The 23,736-nt window shown below is 36.0% G+C and overlaps 1 protein-coding gene across 5 annotated transcripts in view; it reads left to right on the top strand.

Annotated features, from left to right (window-relative positions):
* LOC117399687 (protein FAM110B-like) overlaps positions 1-23,736 on the top strand; it is a 61,681-nt gene that overhangs the window by 9,788 nt on the left and 28,157 nt on the right. For 2 of the 5 annotated variants that reach the window (XM_033999021.3, XM_033999018.3), the window contains exon 1: positions 12,918-13,083. The exons of 2 other annotated variants lie outside the window; for them this stretch is intronic. The gene's annotated coding sequence lies outside the window, so the exon portion shown is untranslated. Of the gene's footprint in view, positions 1-8,035; positions 8,190-12,917; positions 13,084-23,736 lie in introns of those variants that run through there. One more of the 5 variants, XM_059022171.1, reaches the window with a different exon arrangement.

Here is a 23,736-nt window from a genome sequence, read left to right as displayed (position 1 = left end):
CAAATACACAAAATCTACAAAATAAAGTACCGCACTCAGCAGCAAAACAAACCCCAACCGTCGCTAGCCGCACGGCCCGGGACTCCGTCCTACTCTCACCCTGTTCCCTCACTACTCTCTACAATTCGGGGTTCTGCCCATTTATTTTCCCCGCTATACTTATTCTTTCTTTTGGCGTTGTCTTTTTTTTTATTTCTTTTCAAGTTGCGCGTGGCTCTCTTCCAGCCCCGCTCTGTCCGTCCGTCGGGTCTCTGCTGGCCCATTCATTAAAATCTGGCAGACCTGAGGAAACAGTAGAGTATTATCTTATAGGGCCAACAATCACCCCAAGACCCGCCTCACAGCCATTCAGAGAGAGGGAGAGTCCACACACCCCCTCTCCCACCTCCCCGTGTCACGGCCATGACTGACAGGCGGTTGTTGGATGACTGCTGCCCTCTTCCTGCAGCACTGTGAACACGCCAGCAGAGTCAGCACAGGTCTCCCCCCTGTTACAGTCCCTTTTGCGCTTCAGTTTAAAACATGTGATGTGTTGGCTTGTTTTTTTCCCTTTTACAGGTTAACTTCATAGAGCTTTCAGAAATATTGACACAAGTGTGTGTGGTATTGGTGCACCTTAACCATGCAAATCCCATAATCATGTTATTGTTTGGATCCAAACAATTCCTAATACAGACGTCTCTCTAGCTGATGTAGGTGAAAGGGCACTGTGGACATAATTGCTGTGAATAGACCTACATTTTGAGGGGCATTGCGGCAATTGATACATGGCCACCGTTAATATCGAGCACTGCATTAGTAGTGTGTACCTGAGTGGTTTGTGGCACCGTGAGAACTCTTAAGGAGAAAATACCCTTAAAAGACTTATTTAGCCCATACAGCTGAGCCTCTCGTATCCGATTTTAATTGGTTCCAGGGGTCCATTAGATATGTGAAAATATAGTTTCTCAGAGAAATTTTTAATACTACATTGTAGTTGCTTTATTACTATTGGGCCATTATAAATTAAAAATGTCAGGTTTACCGCACATATACAAAGAGAATTATTGCAAAACAAAGCACTATAATACAGTATTTGGCAATTTAGAAAACAGCATTCCAAAAATGTTTGTGTTAAGCCGAGACAGAAATGGTGTTTTAGAATGACAATAAAAAGCACCCACACAAACAAAGACTGCATTCGCCTGGCTTTTATCTGTATCCGTTCTGTCCTGCTCAGAGCTGAATTTCCAGTTTTAGTCTCAGTTTTAGAAATAAAATGTGCATTGATCAGTTTCCATTGGTACTGTTCAGTTGGTAGCAGCATGTGTAAATGACACATGCCAGAGGTCCATCGGTTAAGAGGGTTCTACTGTAGTTCGTAGACTTCTATTGGCATAGTGTGGATCTACATCCATGACTGTGTTATTGCACTAGCCTGGATTCCCCTGTTGTGAAAGGGTTGTGCTCCTCAGAAGTAAAACAAACCCTACTACACTGAGACAGACTGACCTGATTGATCTTGATGCATCACTGCTACAGTAATGTTTTTCTGTTTTATTTGACATGATAGATTTGGGGTAGGGGATTAAGAATGTATGATTCAATACATCTAAATGTAAACATCTTTAATGGACCATATGGCAAAACAACCTTCAGCCATTTTCCCCAGTTTGATTCAGACGGACTTAAATCCCCTGTGTCTTCTGGAATTTCCTGATTACATTTCTTTTTTAGAACTCCTAAGCACATTATGCAGTTCACCAGAATACAAAAGATTAAATAATAATGTAAAGTACAGGTAGCATGCTGTTATATAAACACTTCATTGGTGTATAACTTTTTAATTTTAGGTAATTTCATGTTTTCAGAATGTGTGATATTTGTTGTATTGTAAAAGCTTTATTTTGGAATACACCGCCCTAAATCAAAGTAAGGGGATAACAAGAGGCCATGATGGTCTACACAAAACTTCTAAAATGCTTACAGGAGTAATAGTCAATGCCTTGTGCCTGAGATGTGGGCTGTTGTGTACTGCAATGCTCCCTGGTGATATGGTGATGATGACCTTGAATATATTTTGAGAGATTAAGGCCAGGGTTCTTACTCAGAAAAACCTGTCTTCCAAAACTTCTGAAGTGGAATTAGTTTCCTTCCAACAAGTGTTGCATAGAGTTTTTTGAAGGCCTCTGTTTTCAGTAAAACATTCAGGAATAACACAGATACAGTATGCAGCCATTGGGGATACAGTAGAATTGATCTGCTTTAACATTGGCATAGTTTGTGTATGAACTTTTACAAATGGAGGAGCAATTAAAGCAGAAAGCAGAAATGGCATCTGGGAAAGAAACCTTATTTCAATGTGAGCAGTGCAAGTACTAAATGGATTGACACTAAAGGGGACTGGTATTGGTATTTAACCTAGAGACTATGACACTGGAGAGTGCGGTTTATTGACATAAGTTTATGAGGTATGACTATCTGACCTTTAGTTTGACTGACACCTATAGCTTTGTAACATCATCTCTGTGTGACCTTGTTAATAAAAATGAATGGCATGTTTCTGACCGTGTGAGGTTTGCAGAGACTCCTATGTTAAGAAAGCAAGTCTATGAACTCCTTGGCAAGCTAGTAATCAGTAATACTCAGATCCTTGTCACATTTTGGATGTGACAATGCTTTTCATAACATATTGCGTACATTCTGCCTGTCCCAATAATTCAATAACAGACCAACACCATTGTGAAGAACTACAACATCACAGACTTAAACTTAGTTATTATTTGTACAGTACAGTAGTTCAGTCAAAATACTGATTACTGCATAGAGCGAATAATGTCATATTTATTTTACATTTAGGACCTATGACAGTTGTTATAAATGTTACAAATACCATATGAACTGTTTTAGCTCGGCCAAAGGGTGCAGAAATGAAGCTATTATAACTACAATGATACAGGCACCAGTTTCTTATTTTTATTGGTCTTTAAATTTGCAAATAAGAAGGAGTCTGATTTACAGATGGTTGCTACTAATTGAATCATCAGATTATGTGGACATTAAGCAGAATGAATAAGGCTTGAAAAAACTTCATGGCTGTGACATTGGATGAATCAACAGAAGGGATTTATAAAAGCACTGTTGTATTAAGTGGGAACAGATGGTGCACCCTTAAAGTTTCATCAGGGACAGTCAGAAGGATTTAGATTGCAAAACATGAAATGTCTGTGTGTGAAGCACAAGTTTGTGTTTAACATTAAACATTGCTAGGAGAATAATAGAGGATATTTAAGAGTTATTAACAGGGACAGATCTAGCCTTGTAGCTTGAAGAGTTCACTAAATTCTTCAAAATACACAAAAGGTTCCCTGTGACCCCACCTCACCTCAGCAAATGTATAACATACTTTAAGTAAATGTTCCTTTCAGTGCAGTTTGGAACACATTCGCTAGTAAATTAATCTACTAAGAGTACAACTATAATAAGCAGTACTTGGGAGTTATTCAAATATAAAGATAGCTTCTGCCATGTCCACTCTTTCTCGATAAGCTGAATCCAAGTCCTGATGTACAGGTGTTTTAGTTTGTTGCATCACAGATACAAAATCATTGCTAACTATTACTGCTGCTTTGTGGAATTCTGATTATTCTTGACGTTCTTTCAGTTTTGTGACTGACCCAGATTTGGGGTGAAAGGACAACATTATTTCTCTGCACTACTCTCACCGAAAAATAAATACATAAATTAATTAATACATAAAAACAGTATTTTATTTTAAAATAATAAAATGTTGTACCGATAATCTCATATATAAGCATTGCATTTCTAGCATTATAAACGCATTTGTCAAGCTTCATGTTTTAAATGTCACAAATCGATGGATTGTGCATGTCCAATAAATAACTAATATCGCTTCTGTTCAACTCTAGTAACATTTTTTATTTTTTATTTTTTTAAATAGTGTTTAAATCTAAAAAAAATATGGTAACTATCAAACTATGTTAGCAAGGCTAAAATTGAAAGATGAAATTAATTTTGTCAGGGAAAATTGGTCTTGAAATGCTTCTGACGGGTCTTTTAATCACATCATACACAGACATTGTAAAGCTGTGATGTTTATGCAACATAGTGTTATTACCTTATGTTCAAAACTATACATATGAACTAAAGAGTGTATTGTCTCTGTTCTTGACCTCAGTGTAGGAAATACCTACTAATTATCATTCTCCAAGTAACCCAAGACTATGAATGGTGCTGCCACAGTGGATTTAGTGTTTTCTTCCCCATGGATGTCAGAACAACTTGTGTAGGCACTTTACAGGAATACAAGCTTCAGATCTGTCAACTGAAGACTCTCCACCAGCACACCACAAACCAAAAGTGATGACAGTTTCAAAAGCTGTGCAGTTATGTCATTTTTATGGGCTTATATTTAGCTCTGTGGGTCCTCAAGTTACCTTGTTAGCTTTCTGTTAGCAAAACATTAATATAAATTATTGTTTTACATAGTCTGCAATAACCTAATATAGAAATCTGATACAAGCACTATGTTTAATGAAAAAAAAAAAAACTTAATACAACTTTTAAAATAAAAATGTTGATGGCTGTCTGAGTTTGTCAATAATATCTAGAACTGCTGCAGATCTGCTGATTTTCTATACAAGTACTGTACTTAATATGCTGCTTAAATGTTCACAGTGTAATAACATTCCATTAAAATGAAGATTCTACTCTCACTGGTTAGAAGGGTGTTACCACAAATTTTAGGAGAATGTGGTGCAGTTTGAATGTCATTGTAATAACGTTAAGGAGAGTTTTAAAAGTTGGATCATGACGTTGTTTGTAATTGTTACCTTTCTAGTGTGATCAGTATTATTGTTTTTAAAAAGGTGTAGGCGGGAAATAAATAAAATCTGCAACTTTCATGTTCAGCTGCTGACTACTGTGTCAGTAACTGAAAACTTCATGTCTGTGGACATACTGTACCTATTGGGTTATAAGTAGAGCTCTGTGAAATTATTATTATTATTATTAAATAATTTTTCATTTTATTTTTTACATTTCGTTTTATTACAGATACACATTAATAAAACAACTCAAATAGATGTATATCAATAATAATATAGTATACATGATGTTTTAGCTACATACATATTTTTTTATTAAACATCCATTAAAAAAAAAAAAAAAAAAATCATCAATTTTGACATAAACAGACCTCGCATAGAAAAACAATTTAGTTACCATAATTTCTTATTAGTGGCAGTAACGGTAACAGTCCCCCACTCTTTAATTAACTGCCTATTTGCAGTAGATTCTGCCCATACCCTCTACAAAAATACAATAAGATAATAATAAAGAAATATATATATATATATATATATATATATATATATATATATATATATATATATTATTTATTTCTTAGGAGACGCCCTTATCCAGAGCGATTTACAATTGTTACAAGATATCACATTATTTTTACATACAATTACATTATTTTTGATACATTATTTTTACATACAATTACCCATTTATAGAGGTGGGTTTTTACTGGAGCAATCTAGTGTACAGCAGCAGTGTCCTCCAGTCAAGAGTCCAGAACCCTAACCACTACTCCACACTGCCCTGCTATTGTGGGGCTATCCTAATAATTGCACATACAGCAATCTACCTATTAAAAAACCCCAATAGGAATTGTATTTCAATCCCATTGCACTGAAGCAGGGCTCCAGTATACAAAACAAGCTTGGGGTTTCTCAGTATTTAAACACTAGGCAAAGCAGATTCATTCATTAAAAACCAAAAACAGCATTTGCTCCAGTGCAAAGTTTGCACCACTTGAAATAAAACAAATAATTAGCATACTAATACAAAATATAAGTAAACCAGTCATATTTCCCCAAAAGGAATAAACAGCTAATGCTTAACGACGGTATCTTTCGACTCCAGTTCCAGCCGACAGTTGCAGAATCTGCACATCATTATTTTCTCACCGTCAGCTGCATACATCCCCTCTGCAGCGTTGTTTAATTGTTATGTGCGGTTTAGGCATTTTAGAAACAAACAAACTTCTCTTCCATCATAATTTTAATTCCCTAGTTCCCTAGCTCTAGTTATAAGATATTTTAAGATGAACCCATTAAAGTTGACTATTAAATGAGTACATACAAGTTTTGTTTGTAATGACAGCAAGTATAAAGTATTGAAGGCAGTCTTGAGATACTTCCAACTGTGCTTATCATTTATGTTCTGATTTCTGGAACAAATGAACATATTTTAGAACTTGCTGACGTAAAAGTGAATGCACAGAATTCTCAAGTACATAGGATTCACACAACCTTGACTGTTTTGCCAAAACAATCCTGCTTTTTGTGTCAACAGGATGTTATGAGATGGGATAGAAGACCTACAATATGATGTGCTGACCCAATACTGATTATCATGCAAACCAGAATGGAATCGGATACTAATTTTAATACTAGCTCCTGGAAATTCAAATCTTTAGACACCAAATACTTTTGGCTAATTGTTTACATTAACTAAGACAGATTTTTGCTTCAGGCATACAACCTTCCTCCATCTTGTAGGTTTCTGGCCACTCAGTGTTGTGACTTAAACTTATTGTCCCCTGTGGGGATTATTATTATTATTAATATTATTATTTATTTCTTAGCAGACACCCTTATCCAGGGCAACTTACAATTGTTATAAGATATCACATTATTTTTTACATACAATTACCCATTTATACAGTTGGGTTTTTACCGGAGTAATTTAGGTAAACTACCTTGCTCAAAGGTATAGCAGCAGTGTCCTCCACCTGGGATTAAACCCACAACTCTCCAGTCAAGAGTCCAGGGCCCTAACCACTACTCCACACTGCTGCCCATGCATATCTTGACAACAGGAACGTAGTGGAAGAACCCGCATGAATGTTACAAATATCGAGAAAACAACTGTTCCTATTGTAATGAAACTTTAGTACTTTGGATGCGTTAGAAGGCATACGAAAGCTGTTTGTCACACTTGTTTTTTTGTCACAAATAATTGTTGGACGAGTGAGAGATATTGGTATACATCCTCTGCCCCAGGTGCTAAGATTTCAGGTACTGTAGTCCTCTCCACCTGCTTTATTGGGGCCCTTCTTTGATCTCTGTAAGAGAAGTCTACCACCTGCTGTCTTTCAGTTGGTTCTCAGTTCTTATGTCCGCTAAGACTTTTCTTTTTTGATATCCAGGACAACTTTTCAGGTTAGCTTTGATAAGCATGCTTTACCTTTCACCTGACAGTCGACTTTAGCTCCCTTATGTCTGCAGATATACACATGTGTGCCAGACAAGTACTCAATAGACAGGGACCATAGGTAAAAAAAAGAAAGCACTTTGCCAAGTGATTGTCAAAGCATCCATTGTTTTATACTGCTGTGTCATTGATGGCTGTTGGCATTCAGTGCAACAAATAAAAGTATGGAGGGTTTTATTTTTCTTCTTTTTGGTGTAGTTCTGATTTGGAATGGTATCCCTATACTGGATATCTGTATCCTCTACCCTGCATGATTGACATCTGCCCTATTAACACAGAGTTCAAATCACAGCCTAAACAGTGATTTACGCATTTTGTGGTACATGGTCAATAAAACTAGCACACTGAAGCAATTAACTGCTGTGCTAACTTGTCTATCCCTGATCAGTATAGTGATACTGCAGTGATAGTCCTGTTTTAATCTTTCCAGAAAAAGCTGGCTCAGAACATGGAACTGGGATTAATTTGAACTGTTTACAAATCTTTCCTCTTCCTGAAATGTAGAATTCCAGTTTACATTGCGAGCACCAATGGTCACTGGCATCCTAGTTAAATTTAGTTTGCTGTTAAATATGAAAAACGCTGGTGTTTATTTTAACCTTTATTCTTTAAAAAAAAAAAAAAAAGCATTATGCTGATGTCAGGCAGTGATTAAGCAGGGATAGTCAGAAGGAATTAGAGTAATAGAGCCTGACAAGGGTTTAATCAGCTGTAAGTCTAGCTACTGCTGAGGTGTGAGGCATGAGCATTGGGTGAGGCATCAGCACAGTGTCAAGGTTATATAATTCATGGGGATGCTGTGAAACGAAGGATTCAAACAATGTGCACGGTGATCCTTTGCTTTCTTATCCGTCAGATCTGGAAATGTTATGTCAGAGTAGGCCCTTCTGGAGAAGCCCAATGCAGTAAGTGTACGAGGTTGTCGTGTGTTTCTGTGTTCATTTACTGATGGGGGTTGTTCAATGCAAGTGAATTTGAATGGTCATTTTGGCAATACAGTCGGCACCCATTTATCCACCTCTTATTAATCCATCACTTGCATTTAGCTGCCAGTCAGCGGTGAAACAGATTGGTTTTATTATAAAATATTGCACCCTCACACACATTTTTCCGACTTCGTTTGTTACACTAATACTATATTGTTTGTTATTAACTCTCATTTATCCGTCCCAAGACATGCGCTTGTGTTAGAAACCCAGGTAATGGAATGTGCACGTCAGTAACTACTCAGCTCTGTAAGTAGCTTACTGATAATTATATTTATTGCTTTGTTATCTAGGTTTTACCAGTTGAAAAGCCATTCGGAAGATATTTAAGTTTCATAGTACTGTATCGTTGCTGATATTGCATTTGATTAAGTAAAAGCAAGTGCTAACCAACCGTACTGCTCATATCATAAGAGCACTCACGCTTTATATTGTGTGTGCATTACTCTTTTTTTTATGTTTTCTTTTTATTACTGCAGGTTTGCTATTTTTGTTTTGATGCATATTTCACTGCTTGAAATGCCATTTAAATACAGCACAGTACAGAACTGTAGTGGAAATGTTTTCCAGTACTGTGACTTAACTTGCAGTATAAACAGTATGCTTGTAATTGTACATTTAGTGTTTGGAAATTTACATTTTTTTATATGAAACGTATGTGCTTTTAGTGATTTATTTCTGGTTTAATATATAACCTTCAATTGCTAGTCTATAAGCTTACTAGACCTAGTCAATTTCAGGGTCGTGTGGCTGTTAAGATTCTTATCAGTTGCAGATCCCGTTTGCATGTATACAGTAAGGGTCCTAAGCCGGCTTTGGTACTGAATGTCCGGGCACAACTCCTCAACTACAGTGAGACCTTGCTATACAGTACATAGGATGTAACTTTGTGGATATCCATATAATCTAAACATTCCGTGTCTATTTTATGGTAACCCCAGTCCTTATTTTGCCATCAACAACATGTTTTCTTCTGCTTTTGGGTTACTGCCTGACAATGCAGAGAAAGAATGCATAGGTACAGTTTCTATGTCTGGAATTAGGAATGATTATATTAGGAGTTCAATGCATGCTATTCTCTGACATTACTTTATGGAATCATCAGGGAGTATCAGCAAAGCATAAATACCAACTATATTTAATTGTTGGAAAACTATATAGAGTATCCACATGACCATAAGGATTTAATTGTGGAAGACAGCAAAGGAAAGAAGGTACAAGTACTGTCGAGTTACTATACATATTGTGCCAGGAAAAAACGCCCAAGAATTTTGGAAAGTAACTGAAAGCAATAATCTGATGCAGTATATAAAAAAGCGACAGCCTCAAAAAAAAAAAAAAAAAACTATTTCTGGGTATCAACATAAAACTCAAAAATAGCCAGAAAAACAGAAGCCCAACATATAAAGTGAAAATACATTTGTTTGCATATGATGCATGCTTTAAATCCACAGTATTTCATGGTTGCATGTGACATACCTCTCCATAAGCCAACATAGGGCTGTTTTTTAAGTTTACAGTAGAGGTAGGATGATTCTGATGTAGCTCTTAGTTCTTTCCAGGGTGGCTGACTTTAACCCAGTTTGGGTAAAATGGCTGTGTTTACACAGCATAAATAAAGCTGTCCCATGATCTTAACCATCCTAAAAGTCAATCTTGAAGTATGAGACAAGGGGTTAGTGAGTATAGATTACATAATGTACTGTCAGTCTTTAGAGTTTAATACAGAGAATCTCTACCCAGTGGGACTGATCTTTCCTCTGACTGCAAGCCAAAACAGTAGAATCCTAATTCATATTATAAATACAGCACAGTTTTTTGTGGGCTTGATCAGTCATAACTGCATCTCTCAGCAACTTTCAATTAAGTTAGCAGTGGCCTCTGAGAGTCCAGATGGGCAGACAGGACACAAATTCAAAGAAAAAGCTTATAATATTTTAGTTTGCTCCACATGGTTGCATTATTTATTACAGCCACTGTTGATGATACCCTTTTTGTATTTGACCTTGAGCATATTGCGTTTTTACCTTTCCAAACAACTTTCTACTGGGCTAAACTAACTAAACAGGCAATGGGCATGATAATGTTTCAAGCACTCTTCTAGCAATCTTGATGAGTTTGGCCGTACTGTTTTAGAAGTGGAATTTAAACTCCAATGTTTGTTGATGTTGTGTGAGGCTTTTTTTTATTTTATTTTATTTTAAAATAATTTTCTACACTGATTTTGTAAATCTATTTGTTATGGTGCATGCATTAAAACACTAGTTTTTTTTTTGATAATGTTGACAGTCTAATTTTGCTATTTTTTGATACACAATATAAGCTTTTTAGATTAATATTTGAAAAAAAATAAATGTATTGGTGGTGGTTATTTGGTACCAAATTATTTTCAGCTCTCAACACAATGCTGGTAGGACTACATTTCAAATACACTTATGTTTTAAATAGTAAAACTAAGCTTTATTAAATCCTTTTGTTTCAACTGGTAATCCTTGTGGACCTCATCATTTTGAGAAAAGGACAAATTACTGTATAACAATAGCAGTTCATAGCATAGCATTGTAATTCATTTGGCAAAGAACACTTCCAATAGTTGGCACATAGATCCTTATGCTTCTTTGTTTTATAAATGAAAAGCCTTAACTTCTGCATAAAACATGCTGACTAAGAGCTAGAAAGGCAACAAGCAGCATTCCTGATGGACTTCATGTGCATGGTGCCAGATCATTCTGCAGGCTGAAGACGAGCTGTAAAGAATATTGAATATTTATACAGGTTGGTTCGTGAAATAGGAGACATCTAATTTTTTACTTAAGCAATTAATTTCATGCCATTATATATACTGGCTTAAATTAACTACACTGACTAGCCAAATTAATTGGAGTGACTTGCTTGCGAAGCCCTTAATGCTTAGCTACCATTACATTATTCGAGTGAAAACCGGTGTTTTGTCCTGTGTTTATGTAATGTGGGCCACTGTAGCACATCTGAGGCTTGTCATAATACATCTGCAGACTCGATCCGTCATGGCTTGCCAGCGGAGTTCTCTTTTCTGAAAATCGTGCCATTCTAAGAACACCCGGGAGATAGACCCAGTGGACTCATTGGTTAATGCAACCACAGTGTTGAAATGTATAGACTTAGACCTAGACATTGACATTGACATAGTTTGTGTTTAGTTTTGCTTTCATATTATTGAATGTTTTAAAGCACTGATATTCGGTCACAGCAAATGATGTAAATCATGGTAAGGTAGTGGGTGGCAGAGGATCTGTATTCCAGACTGCGTTCTGCATCCAGGAAATAAAGGACCACTGTGTCTTGCTTCTGCAAGGAATAACCCACAAGCTCAGTTTACTACAGAATGTAAAATTCTGTGATAAAATGCTGTTGGATTTCTCATGTTTCAGTGCCCCAATGTCATAGGGTAGATCCTAATTTCACCTTGAATACATTAATACCAGTTTCATGATTCTAAAATGCATCTACAGTATGTTACATCACAGTAGTGAAACGTGGGAGGTTTAAACTTTGTAGAAGGCACCTCAGATACTCTTCCTGGGCCACTGACAGGCCCCCTAAGCCAGCACAGTTGTGGTCATGCATTATGCAGCCTGAAACCGTCAATCTTATCAATGAGTGACCCCTGACTTCGGTCTAAATGAACCACTAAAATCTTAAGATCATGATATAAAAGATTAATTTCTTCATTTTAACAGTTACTGGCAATCTAATCAGAATCCCTGAATAAATTAAGTCACAACAAAGCTGCTAAAACCTATTTACCATGGTTGTTTTTTAAGCATATTTTGCAGTTGAGGTTTATGCAACTTTATCTGTTTTGTTTTTTCACTAAAATGGTGCTAATGCAGCACAGGAGTATCTGCTTAGTCATTCTAAAACTGCAGTGTCTCACAATCCTGTTCTATTTAAACTTAAATATAATTCCTTGGTGCCCTCTACTATATCAGTGCTTTATGGATTTTCAAGTTTGGTTTAGATTTCCCGAAGGGAAAACTTCCTCACCTATTGGAACCAGAATGCTATTCATTCTGTGAACAACATGAACGTGCTCCTCCTAGTACTTTAAACAGTAGGACATCATTCATTACATCTTCAAGCTTTGTTATGGCTCAGGAAACAAAACAGGATTTTAAAAAGGGGTTTGTATTTATTATCTCAAAAGGGGATTGTGTTTATTTAAATATGCGAAGCCTGTTTTTTTGTTTTAAACCTCATGGCATACTATGCATTTGAATGCTTCTTTTGCAGAATGGACTCATGATTCAATATTGCCCTGAATTGTGTAGTACTGCAATTAGAATTGCTGCTGTACTGCCAAAACAAAAGCAGGAATGGTTGCAATAACTGTGTGTCTGGGTTCAAGTGCAATAAAGGTTTAACTCTAAAAAAAGACATGCTTGGATCATGTTGTTTCCAAAGGATTTCACTTGCTGATACCCGCCTTCCCTGCACCATTGTACTGGCAAATGGACATAATTCGATTAGCAGCCAGTTTAGAAGCAGTGTCAGTGTCTGAGGCCCAGCGAGCATGTGCAGAATACTGCAGGTGTCTGTCTTCTACATGGAGCTGACGTCACAGCTTGACAAGTTATTAGCCTTCCACAGTAATCTTCAGCACTACATAGGAGAGCAGTGAGGCAGGCTGAGGTACCCTTTTTGCTTGGAGAAGCAGTGAGTCGGTGGAATTTGTAGAAGCACAGGCATAAGGTGGCAGTGAGAGCTGCTTTGTTTGTATCAATACCTAAAGGTCAGCGTCTAGTGGCGGCTGCAGAGAGATCAGCAGTCCATGGTAATTACTTTAAGGACTTTCATCTTTTCCATAAAATGTAATCATGGGCTAAATGAATGCTGTTTATTATGTCATCTGTTTAATTTGATCTGGCTTGTGTGAATCGCTGTAAATTGTATTTCAGTGATGAGCCGATTTTATATGAATATGATTATGTGAAATGCTTGTTTATAACCAGATAGCTTTATTGAAAAGGAGTGCAGTATTCAGTCAGTATTCCTCGTTGCTGTTCAAGTGGTGGCAGTAGGTTTTAGTTTTTTTTTTTTTCTTCCTGTTAGGATAGTGTTTGTTTAGAGCAGTAACCAGTAAACCATACCAGGATTTTAGGTTGCTATGTTACATTCTGTATTAAATTTAGTTTTTATACCATATACAGTACTGCATGCACTGTAGAACTCTGATCTGGCATGCATTTTTAATATTTAGTTTGTCTGTACACATTTATCATTCTTTAGAAAATACACTGGAGACATCATGTTGAACTCATTCAGCAAGGGCTATTGTTCTGTGTTTACCACAGCTTATGTTTGGGTGGGTGGTTTTATATTGTTTGTATTCTTCTTGAATTTCCTTTTGAGAGGGTTTTCTTATTTAGGTAAATTGACATATCCTTGTCAAGACAATTGTACATTGTTCCCAAAGATGGTATTTGGCCCAAGGCCTTGTTTACTGTAGGTACTGTATATTACAGTAAAGTTTTGACATTTACAAAATGTTATGAAAATTATGGAATGTTCTGATAATGTAAAACGGGATACAATTTCATAGAGCTGTCCATGGTTTATTCTTTCTGTGTTTGTTCCCACAGTATTCTTTATGTGTTACCTTTTGTGCCTGGACCTATGCTTGAGTTACTGTAGTGCTGCATGTAAAATTTAGGTGAAATTTTTTATTAATTAAGAAAAAAAATAAATAGCTACTACAACTACTAATAAATTCCAACTGGACAGATGTCATGTAAAATCTACCTGTTGAAGAAAGAGTTATCATAAATGTATACAACCAGTTACAGTGTTTGTGTGTTACACTATTTTTGACCGTCAACTACCATACTAAATTACAGTCCATATACTGTGTTGCGACTTTCTTCTGCCTGCTCTTTTACCGTAAGTCCTGCTGCATGTTTTTGAGGAGATGTCTATTACTGTTTGATTTAAACTCTGTAAAGCAAATTTTGTCTGATGCTGTCTCAGAGTTTATGATGCAGGGGTTATGCTACAGTAAGGACAAGCAAATAATAAAATGCCTCCCTTCCCAAGTTGTATTTTATTTTGTGTGTTTTTTTATACACATTATGATTTCATTTATAGTACAACACATGCTCCTTTTTTTTTGTGCACCCCTCCCTCCGTCCGTCCTCTTTCCCCTCCTCTTGTGTTCCCAAGCCTTGACCTACTGGATTAAATACTGCAATGATTATACAGTAGCAGTGCTTACTAGGCTGTATTTTTGCAATTGCTATGTTTGTTTTTTATTACTGATCATTCAATTAACTGAATAATACCAATATCAAATAAAACACAATAAAACAATCTCCAGCTACTGATAAAGTATAAACACCGGCTAGACAGAAATAAATGTATCACTACAGTAGTTACTGTATTTTTACATTTATAACAAAAATAAAATAAAATACTGTATGGTAGACACTTTTCCTGTGTAAGTTGTTCCTGTTATTCGTCATCAGTAAATGATGTAGCCTTAGCCTGATGCTTTGATACAGTACAAGACATTTTATTTTTATTCCACCACAATCTCTACTGTAACAGGTGTGGCTGATGGAAGTCAAGTTTTGCTCATTCATTTCAGTCAGTCAACGATAAATAATTGCTGCGTGGCAGATGAGCACTGTTTCGATGGCATGGATTCCTGGAAGAATCCTGCCTCAGTGATGCAATATCTTATTTATAACAAAGGCAGACCTGCCAAGTCTCTCGATTTTGTCGGGAGACTCCTCATGTAGCGTTTGATCTCCCATCTCCCCGTGGGGCTCAAACTACTGATTTAATTTAGATTGCCAGTTGTAATGCATTATTACCTTAATTTTCTAAAACAAGCTATATATATATATATATATATATATATATATATATATATATATATATAAATATTACATATTAAGGCTGGGGCGATGCCTAATGTTTCACTATCGATACATCGTTCCCCAAAAAAGCCGATGCATCAATTCATTGACGTTATGAAAGGGTAAAAAAACACAGTAATACATGTGGAGCTGTGGATTACTGTGTAACATTGCTAGTAAATCTTTAAAAACTATTATGCATATTAAATTGATTACATCAGTTTATGCATATAGTAATTACAAAATACATTACATTTTTTGTTGCCTTATTTGTGTTGATTTGTACCAGTTTGGGGGGGTCAAATCAAAATCCCCTCGCCCCAAAAAAAGAAGTTGTATGTCCATAACCAGTCAGAGTAACAACCAATCAAGAGAAAAAAAACTAATTTAAAAAAAGTTATCACTGTCCACAGCAGTTTAGTAACAAGAGTGTTGTCCATTGCTTATATTTTAAGGAACATGATAGTGTCCACATTTTGTTTTAAATTTAAGCGATGACTTGCTTACAATCTGCCCAGTATTACTGAATACCTCTCTGTAGGGTCTGACGCTGCCGGGATGCTTCATACTTCTGAAAGATACAACTTTTGGAACGATGTTAGTTGTTTTACTTTATTTTTACTCGTGGGGGGGTGGAGGTTAGTTCAAATGAATAAATGCAGATTGTTGGAAGTTTTATAGAGTGCCATCTCCAGAGGTTGCATTTATGCAGAATTATGCGTCATATAGGCAGGACATTTTAATGAAACACAAAAAATAACAGCAGTGAGTTTCTAAAACACAGATGTAAAAGACCACATTTCCCCTTTTCGTCCCTATCCAATAATTGTTTATATTACGAAGTAGCGTTATGCAATGCGACATGTAAAAAATAAATAGATAAATAAATAAAAAAATAATAATAAAGCAGAGGTGTCAGTATGCCATATAGCACTGCACACATTAGAGTATCTCAGTAATCTGTATCAGAGCATCTTACCTGTTGGCCCTCAGCCAAGAATTTGGGCAAGTAAAACACATGCTCATAGTTTTAAGACCATGGATGAGGCCTGCAGGGTTTTTATTGAAAACTATTCCTACATCTTTCCTGCTTTCGCAAAACTTGCATTTACAATACCTGTATCTTGGATGAGGCCTGCTGGGTTTTTATTAAAAACTATTCCTACATCTTTCCTGCTTTCGCAAAACTTGCAATTACAATACCTGTATCTTGTGTACCAGCAGAACAGGGTTTTAGCTGTCAGCACAGAGTGCAGACCAGCAAATGCTCTTGTTTACGTGAGGATCATCTAAAACGTATGGCAATTTCAATGGAAGCTCTTGTGAATTATTAAGACTTTGATTTGGAAAGAGCACAAGTCCATTTTTGCCTTGGATGCTAAAAGGAAAATGTAAAGAACTTTTAAACAGCAAAACTGTAAATAGTTATGATGTTGACAGCTACCCGCAGAGACATTGGTACATGTTCTACAACACTGATTTTTACGTCGGAATTGAGAGATTTTCAAAAGAAAGTTTCATGGTAAGCTTGTCTTTGTCTATTTCTACTAGCATTATTTATACTGTGTACTGTTTTGCATGTTAACTTTGTTAATCTGAAATAGTTACACTGGAAAATAATATAAGTAAAAACGCAGATGTTATGGTTGAAAGTGCAGATTGAGATGGTATGCTTTTTACAAATGCACATTTTGAAAGGCTAACGCGACCAGTGCATCTCATTAAATGGTCACGCAAATGAGTTGTGTTTCCAGAGTATCCCAAACCTTACTTTCTTTACTTTTCTTTCTTTAGAAAACAAATGCCAAACTTCGGAAAGGCATTGTAGCTCAGTCAATACAGTATTTGTAATTCTAGCTCTTAACTTGCTCTTTTACTTTGATGACTCCTGCACAGATGCGATCGGCACTTGTGTTTATTGTGCAATTAATGTGTGTCAGTAGTTAAGGAATATGGGAGGTGAAAGTAACACAAATTAAATGATGAATGACAATTCATTAAATGTTAAATTTAAGCAAGTACCGCATATTGAATTTTAGCATCAAATAATAAATGCTAGCATTAAATATTAAATTAATGTATCAAATGTTAAATTTTATCAAATAATAAATTCAACATTGAATATTAAATGCAAGTATTGAATGTAAATGCAACAGTCGAATGTTAAAAACTAGCATCAAACATTAAATATGAGCTTTATACATTCAATGTGCCCATTATCCATTCAATGTGCCTTTTATCCATTCGGTGTGCACTTTGTCATTCGATGTGGTTTTTATCCATTAGATGCATGCACTTGCAAACTGTCAATCAATCCCATCTGCCCCGCCCATTCCCACCCCTTCCACATCGGGGAGATCGTTGTTCCTCCTTGTAACCTGTTCAGCCAATGAGAGGCTTAGATTTTCACACTGAAATACAGTACCTGTCTTGTGCCGTCTGTAGAAATTAAAAAGGGTCTTGTTGTTTTACCTGTTTTGTGTGTAAAAAGTTGCATATTGAATAAGGTTGTAAAGCCTTGCGGTTGTTTTTACAACGGTTTTTATTTTATTTTATTAGGTTCACTTGGCTGAAGCTGCTAGGCCCGACGTAGCGACCCAGCTGCAGAACTACGCTCGACAAATAATTATTCCAGCGAGAAATATGCTAGAAACTAATACCAGTGATGATACCATTTTGTACATTTTAGAGTGGCTTCAAAGTATTTTGATTAATTCAGAGGCAAGCGGAATTTATGCGAAATGCCCATTGGTGAAAGTTTTATCTGAAGTTATTTTCTGAGTTACAACGTGAGTTAACAGGTGTTGTAACCAATTCAGTACCCCCTCAGAAACCTGTATCCCCTGGTGCATTGCCCATGCGTAAAATGAGATCGTCCCACAGGCACGTCTAATTTTTCTTTTGCTTGTGTCAGGTAAAATACGAGTGATGTGCACGCGCAGCAGTTGTCGGCTGCATTTTGCAATCATTTACTAACTTTTTATTATTATTATTTATTTATTAGCAGACGCCCTTATCCAGGGCGACTTACAATTGTTACAAGATATCACATTATACATTATTTCACATTATACAGATATCACATTATTTTCACATACAATTACCCATTTATACAGTTGGGTTTTTACTGGAGCAATCTAGGTAAAGTACCTTGCTCAAGGGTACAGCAGCAGTGTCCCCCACTGGGGATTGAACCCACAACCCTCCGGTCAAGAGTCCAGAGCCCTAACCACTACTCCACACTTTTAGACAGGACGGCATGATTACTTTGTGATGTGTATAATCAGTTATAGTTTGTTTTTATTAAAGACGTCTTTGACATGCGCAGCTAAAACAATCTTTAAATAATTAATGCTTAATGTATTAACTATGCGACCTACCTGTTTATAAACGATTGTGCCGATTTCAAAGTAGCCTATTTTTTATTTATTTTTTGGATTTCAAAACTTGAAAGTTGAAAGTAAATGATGACGAAAGTTGTTGCTCTGTGGCTTGTGCTGTTCTGTCTGGAATAAACACGAGTCATGTAAATTATATTAAAATACATAATGTATTACATATAACATTATTGTTTACAGATACCGTATTTGTTTATATATTTCTTTTATATACAGTACACACACAAGATTGGTATTGACGGTGAGAAACACAGGGGATACCAAATTAGACAGCTGACAATATCTTAGTCAGTGGGGCGCCTAGAAATGTCAAACTTCCATAATATGCAACTTTTTACATACAAAACGGGTAAAACAACAAGACCCTTTTTAATTTCTACAGACAGCACAAGACAGCTACCGTATTTCAGTTTGAAAATCGAAGCCTCTCATTGGCTGAACAGGTTAACAGGTAATAAGGAAGAACACCGATCTCCCCGATGTGGAAGGGGTGGGAATGGGCAGGGCGGATGTGACTGATTGACAGTTTGCAAGTGCATGCATCGAATGGATGAAAACCACATCGAATGACAACGTGCACACCGAATGGATAAAAGGCACATTGAATTGATAAAGCGTACATCGAATGGATAAATGTCAAATGTATTCATTAACTGAGGGTCGATGTTGTTGTTGTTTACTCCAGCAATCAGGGTAATCCACAGAATTAATACTTGTAGGGGGTTTCTTTGCTCTTATCCAGATATTGAAGGTCCTGGCTGATGAGAAGTTTGCTGATTTAGTTTGGGCTTGGTGCCGACTTCTTTTTGTATGTCTGATGTTTTTGTTTTGTCCAAACTGTCGAATTGTCCTGTCACTCAGTGATTGCTCAGTCTTAGATTGCTTTGGCTGGCCTAGACTGCTCTTTTCATTTTGACGTGAACAGATGATTAGCAGGTAGAAAAAGTGTTCCAACAGTTTTACAATTCATTATAAAATCAAGTAAGTGTTATTCATGTATGTCTGTGTGTCAAATGGGAAGGCACTTAATTCTCAACAGTGGAGACGTACAGTAAAGAAAGACTGCTTTACACACTCGAGGCTAAGGCTAACCAAATGTATTTACACCAAATATTAATAACATATTCACATATATTTTTCATTTTTACATCATAAAACCAGTACAAAAAAATAAAACAGACAAAATTAAACATGAAATGTATTAGTAGGATTCCCAATACCTAACCATTAAGAATGATCGGATGCCCTCAGGACAGTTTTTAGTGGATATTCCTTTGTGCTGCGTCTGGGTAGGGTGTTTTGCTGCAGTATAACATTGATATCATTTTTTTCCTCCCTTTATTTTCTCTTTTCTTTTGCCGATATGCCATACCGTCACTTTTTTATTAAATTAAATCAAGCACTTTTCAGGATTTCAGGGACCTGTACGGACCCTGATATTTACTACATGTGATGTGAAAGCATGTAGAAATTAAAACAACGAAATAAGGGAAAGAAAAAAAGAAAGAAAACATAAATAAATACATAAATAAATAAATAAATAATGTAAACAGAATCCAACCTGAAACATCACAAGTATCCGTCACGGTGGATGTGGATGGTGAAAAGAATGACGGGTCGGTTGTCTTATGTTTCATTCGTTTTTTCTTCAGATAAGACATGATGAAGCTTGTTTTGCTGCTTCATCTGTTCAAGCGCTAGATTATTAGATCATGCAGTGCAATGTGGAATGTCATTTGTTTGACAGCATGCAGAGCTTTCCTTTGAGTACAGTTTGCATGTAACTTTTAATTTTAGTTTTTAATTTTAGTTTTTTAGTACAACATACAGTACGTATTGTTCCATTCTACAAAATTAGCGGATCACTTTTTTATTTTTATTTTTTTTAACTGGCACAAGATGAGTAATATGTCCCAGTTACTTATCCAAATTAAAATAAAGGTCGAAGTTAATAACTGTGCTGTGTTTTTTATTTACAGCTTTTTATTTTTAAAATACCTATAATTCTATGCACGTGGTGACATTTATACACAAGATAAGAGGTATAGGAATGTTTGGAAAAGCTGCTCTGTGATTGGCTGATTTCTCATATTTGATTTATAATTAAAGATTTTTTAAAACCCTCTATGCCATGTGTTTTATAATTTAGGCTAAGTTCAACTGGATTTCATATAACATGTTGTCCGCTGGTGAAGTGAACGTTTAATCAATGCATTTTTAAATGTGTGTTAAATGTATTCTTTCAGAAATTGAGATTTTCACGGAGAATTGGATATTATTATTACATACATGCCACTGGTTCTAATTCATGGAAATCGTGAAATCCATGCTCACCATGAAAAATATACACCCTTAGTGATACAACAGGACAAATAAGCAATGTCAGTGAAGGGAACGTTAAAGATAGATTTTCAGGCAAACTGGCTGAAGATTTACCTATGGTTGGAGTGTAATAACGATAGTGGTCAAATGAGTTGTTCGGTCTGCAGTGTGTCTGCGCAACTGTAGTTTGCTAACCACTGTAACCTGTGCAACCTGTGCAAACAACATGGCTTTGAAAATAAAATAAAAAACCTCGAAATAGATGCTTCGTCAGGCAATGGAGAGTGCTCTGCATCACAATGATGAACAGCTGGATATACATAATGTTACATGTTTACATTTGAGAGACTTTATATAGTTTCACATTTCTTTGAAATTTACAGTTGCAAAGGATTAACAGTTTTGTTATGGTGCATTGCTGGACACTTGATTCAGGAAAAATATGCTGTTTTAAAGCATACCCATTCTAACCCCACACATTTTACTAGTTAAAAAGCAGAACTATGTAAGGTAGTGAGAAGGAATTACACAACAATAAATGAAAACAGAAATCGATCCACTTCTCTATATCGTGTTTCGTTCACTATTATGTTATCTCTCCTCGTATCATAAAGCAGGGAGCTGCTACTTGAACAATGTCATACATAGCTACTTGCTTGTTTTTTTGTGTGTGTGTTGAGCCTAACTAATAATTATCCACCTGTTTGTGTGTTTATTTTTAGGGGAATAACACCAAATTACAAAACAGCAACGGCCATTTAAATGTCCATATAAATTAGCAATGTATATATATTGAAGGAGTCAGGATGTGTATTGCACTGTTGCACTTTAAAGTATTGCAATCTTAAGCATAGAATCAGATCTCCTTATATCATATATGATCACAGAATATGTGATTGTGTAATGTGGTATGCATTATATGTGTTTTCTTTCTTTTTTTTACTAAGCTGTAAATTTAAAAAGTTCATTTAAATATAGGTCTACATTATTTGAAGGATGCTCACGTGTATGTGAAATAGTGGACAGCGAAGCATCAAAAACAAATTAAATTGCAGGTGCTAAAGAAATGGCCTGAAAACCCTCTGCTGTTTTTGATATTTTTTTTGTGTAATGCCTAAATGATCTAAACACAGTGGAATGCAAACTGTGCAAGTGGCTCTTAACATATGAAGGTACAGCCAATATCTGCAGTACTTGATGTAAGTTCACATTAATATTGTTGTTGTTGTTGTTATTATTATTATTATTATTATTATTATTATTATTATTATTATTATTATAGGGACGAATTGTTGTGCACCCATTTCTTACCTGAACATTAGAATTTGAGCAGAACTAATAATTATCTACCTATTGTGTGTTAATTTTTAGTGCTGTTGTTGTGGGGGGAATAACACTGAATTACAAAACAGCAACTGTCATTGAAATGTCTATATAAATTAACAATTTATATACACTGAAGACATGAAAGGAGTTAGAATGTGTATTGCACCGTTGCATTTTAAATTATTGCAATTTTAAGCCTGTTCTATCACAAATCCAATGTCATTCGGTTTAATCTCTGTTGTCTGCAGTACTGTACTTGACAACTGTAAGTTCATATTATTATTATTATTATTATTATTATTATTATTATTATTATTATTATTATTATTATTGTTGTCAGACAGCTCATCTTCCTTCTTTATTTTTAAATGTTTTTGAGTTAGCGTGGAGCTCAGACGGAAAAATCACAGTGACACTGCCAGTGAACACGTGTGATAAAAAATTCTTGGAGGTGCAGTCTAACTGCGTCCCTCCCTCTGTTTGCCCGTTATGCTGGTAGGTTCACAGTAAAAAGAGTGGCAACAATAATACATTACAATTTTCTCGCAGGACAAGATTAGACCGCATTCAATTGAACTGTGGCAGAACGGGCCAGCTGAACCTGAGCAAGTTTGTGAATGGGTTGTAGATCAGATGTGCTGGTGTTGATGGACACCGGCGGCAATGACGGGCAGGCATATAGGCAACTTTTACTGGATAAGGTTTTTTTTTTTTTTTTGAGAGGCATTGCGGCAAATGGCTTGGGCACTGCAGCAATTGTCACTGGTGCCGTTGGTTATTTCGTGCCCTGTGTGTGTGTGTGTGTGTGTGTGTGTGTGTGTGTGTGTGTGTGTGTGTGTGCAACATATTGGATGGATACGGAGAGTTGGAGCCTTGTCACATATTCTAAATCAGTGCGCTGCATCACAGAATTTAAAGTATTGGTAGCCATCTTGCTTACACTCACTTACAGATGTACAGATGTAACTGTGAAACTGAGTGACCAATTACCTGCAAAAAATCACAAAGTAGTAAGTGGACAATGCCGATTTGGATGAAGAACAATTAAATGAACTGGAAGATGGCAAAATCAAAAAAAATACCAAGAAAATAAGAAATCGCTGTCTTATGCTCACTCAGCCTGACATTGTCACTTCAAATGTATTTTTAGAGGTTTGTAAACGCTAAAGAAAAACACAAAAAGACACTTTTGCACATTATTCACCCCTCTCTGACACCGACCTTGAACAAAATACTGAAATCCGAGACGTCGTTGAATTTATTTTTATTCCTCATGTCTGTTCTGCTCAGTGTCTGCACTGACAAGAAGAAAAAATAGAACTCGGTGCCGTCTCCACTCCGCCCTCTGGTGTATTTTTTCAATGGCAATGTGCTCAGTATCAAAAAAATATGTCCTTTCTTTTACATGTTTTAATTTAATTTACTCATCTTCACTTAATGTGTAGTTCAAAGTTATACATGGGACTACTTTATTTGTCATAAGGATATTTAATAAAATAAAAAAAAACAGTAATAATTTTTTGC

Source organism: Acipenser ruthenus, chromosome 4 (genome assembly GCF_902713425.1).
Source record: "Acipenser ruthenus chromosome 4, fAciRut3.2 maternal haplotype, whole genome shotgun sequence".
Taxonomy (NCBI): Eukaryota; Metazoa; Chordata; class Actinopteri; order Acipenseriformes; family Acipenseridae; genus Acipenser; species Acipenser ruthenus.
This window is presented reverse-complemented; position numbering and strand designations above follow the sequence as displayed.